General features: G+C 59.3%; 1 protein-coding gene across 3 annotated transcripts in view; it reads right to left on the bottom strand.

The window, feature by feature from the left end:
• Positions 1-2,687, bottom strand: part of ARHGEF18 (Rho/Rac guanine nucleotide exchange factor 18) — a 50,155-nt gene extending 47,468 nt beyond the window's left edge. Inside the window, exon 1 of one of the 3 annotated variants that reach the window (XM_035892286.1) lies at positions 2,359-2,687. The gene's annotated coding sequence lies outside the window, so the exon portion shown is untranslated. Of the gene's footprint in view, positions 1-1,654; positions 1,675-2,358 lie in introns of those variants that run through there. The other 2 variants (XM_035892285.1, XM_035892287.1) reach the window with 2 other exon arrangements.
• Positions 2,688-2,939: the final 252 nt, after the last annotated feature.

The raw sequence follows: 2,939 nt of genomic DNA, 5'->3' as shown, positions 1-2,939 counted from the left end.
GGAAGAGAACTGGGGGGGGAGGAAGGGGAACAATGACAGAAAGAGTAGCAAGAGCTCTAATGCCACAGATAAACGTACCCAAAAGCATCAGCCTGAAGGCCATGTTTGCAGGCAAGGACAGCAGTGTCCAGCTCCTCCGGGACTGCAAATGTCCTGTTTCCCAGGGTCCTCACTTCCCTCTTTCCAAGTCACAGCACTGCATGCAGGAATGAGGCCAGTTCACACCAGTGCTGGCATTTCCCGTCCCTGCTGTCGGACACTATGAAGCCCGGCCTGTGCCACTCAAACCGCCACGGCTCCGACTGTGCTCCGAACGCGGGGGCTCTGCTCATCAGCCCTCTCTGAAAGGCTGGAGGAATCTGTTCCCCAGCATCTGCTCAAACACCAAATTCTCGACATAAGGCTCAGCCCCCGCCAGGCAGCCGTGCAGAGACAGCCGTCTGCAAACACCGGGACCTCCAGCTCACTGGCAGCAACGAAACGAATTTATTACAAAACCAGAAGGCTGATATTTAACCCATTACCCAGCTCCTAAAAGCATTCATGTGCCTTGAAAAGAAGACGAAACGGAAGGAAAAGCATTAACCAATGCTTATGCAGTGTCCCCTGCGGAGAGGGGCAGGGTGCACCCAACACCAAGCTCTGCCTGGGGACCCCAACCCTTTTTTGCTACCTGCTCATCTGGGACAGGCTCTGCCGACCGCCCTGCAGCAGCCCAGCCCCGACACACGGCTCAGCCCGCTCTCCCCATGCACAGGCCATTACCTCGCTTAAAGGACCATCTCTTCTTCCAGCGCTTGGAGAACGATGGCCAGGAGTGGTTGAGCAGCGAGTCTGACATTTGGGAGCCCTCTGAGCCCTGTGCAAGGTATTACCCCCGGCAGGAGACGACAGCGCAGAGCACGGCAGAGCTCAGCACGGTCTAAGGCAGTGCTGCAGGCTGCAGCCCAGGGGCTGCCAAGGGGGGAGTGGAGGAGCCAAGTGTTTTGTCAGAAGTATCAGCTGATGGAAGCTGTAGCCAGGGAGTAATTCCTGGTCTCTAGCGTTCCCACCTGTGTGATGGGTCAGTGACTTCCTACAGCAGGGCCCCAGGGATTAGTGGCCCCGGAGCACACACAGCCCCCCTGAACGCTGCTCGGGGCTTGCAGATGGAAGCAGAAAACACGCTGTTAACACACCATAACCCCCTTCCCCTCTCGGCGGAAACCTCCCTGCTCCACTCACGATGATCAGCTGTCAGCCTGATAAACCATCACCTTTAAGGTGGTTCTGTGGGGGCAGCACCTTCACCTGGGAAATGGAGGGGAAAAGTTAAGACCCCAAGCTTGATATTTGCACCTTTGGCATCGTTTCCAAGTGCCCTGGCAGAGCCTCTGCAAGGGAAGGCACAAGACCCTGTCTGTCCGCAACATCAGCATCAGCTCGCAGCAAGTCCCTGTCCCCTGGCAGGGACCTTTCTCCAAGCCCTTCTCAGCTCCCCCATGCAGGGAGGTGAGGGGAGCTCTCGGCTGTCTCCAGACTGCCCCAAGAGACCAAACTCCCCACCCTGAGGTCTCCAAGGCTGCTGCTCCTGATCAGCAGCAGCCCCACAGCCCAGACTGGCTCCAAACTTTGCTCCCAACCCCTCGATTAGGCTGAAGAAGCTGAATTTTACCCCTGCATGGCTGCTGGGCTCCTGGACCAGACCGAACCTTCTCCCCGCTGTTCAGCTCACGCTTGTGCCCTCGCTGAGCAGAGCTGCGCCGGTTATGGAATGGGCACAGGCACCTCCATGGCATGGAGCCCACGCTGGGCTGCTGTTATGCAAAGGCAAGTGGCAAAGAGCCTTTCCCTTGCCTGGCCACAAACCCCAAAGCGTCATCTGCCAAGCACAACTCTCCCCACATCCCCTCTGCTTTGATCTCCCCGATAACACGGCTGCCCAGCCCTGCAGTGGGCAGTTTGGAGGAGGATTTGGGGGAGCCAGGCACAGACCCCTCTTGTGCCCAGCCCAAACCCAGCTGCGGGCAGTGCCAAGGTGCCCTTGCAAACCTTCAGCTGTGGCACAGCAGGAGCCAAGAGCAGCACCCATGGGGTGTTCAGCCACCCCGGCGCTGCCCCAGCGCCAGCCACGCGGACATGCTGTGGGTTAAACCCCGACCTTCATCTTCTCTGCACTCGCAGGGTGAAGCTCCTCGTAGGCTGAGGCTCCCCAGCCCACGTTTTGCCTTCGAGTGCTTGCAGGGGGGGAGGGAGGCTGAACGAAACCCAGCACTTGGGCTTTTGGCTTCAAGACAAGCTGCTTCCTCACAAGGCCTTGAGGAAGGTGAGGGACAGCCCCGTTGTTGTGGGATGGAGCTCATGCAGAGAGCGACTTACCCGGAGGGCTGGAGGCATCCCTCTGGCGAGCTCACCGTGCACGCTTGCACCTGACCACCCCGGCTTCTTCTTCAGCTGCTGGAGCAAAGCGAGAAGCGGAGACTCATCGGGGAAGCAGCAGCCCCTTGGCTGGTTTGCTCACGAGGGCCTCTGGCTCAACCATCTCACCGCTTCCCCTTTCCGATGGCACAAACAAACCCGCCTCTCCCATGCTGCAGTTCCTTTGACGGCAGCCCCGGTGCTACCCCACGCTCGCTCCCACCCTCATGGGAGCTCTGGGAGGGTCCAGCGGAATCACCCGGGGGGGGGTGGACCCCGAAGCACCCAGTACGGGGGCTGGGAGAGCCGCTGAACCAGTGATGCCTGGGAGGACAGCAATTGCCGCAAACTGCTTCCTGTTCCGTTCAGAGAAAAACCGATTTGTGTGTGCTGTGAGAGCCTGGCACACAAAGGTTGTGCCCGCGGGCTCGTTGCACCATCGCTCGTTAGCCTCCTGCCAGGGGCAGTGAGGCCTCGCACAGGGCTCCTGTTAATGCATCCTTCGCCTTCGCTGTCATGGGTTGACCTCAGGCAGCAACAGA

Source organism: Egretta garzetta, unplaced genomic scaffold, assembly GCF_000687185.1.
Source record: "Egretta garzetta isolate BGI_Z169 unplaced genomic scaffold, ASM68718v1 scaffold4, whole genome shotgun sequence".
NCBI lineage: Eukaryota > Metazoa > Chordata > Aves > Pelecaniformes > Ardeidae > Egretta > Egretta garzetta.
Note: the sequence above shows the minus strand (reverse complement) of the source record. Positions and strands in the feature narration are given on the sequence as shown.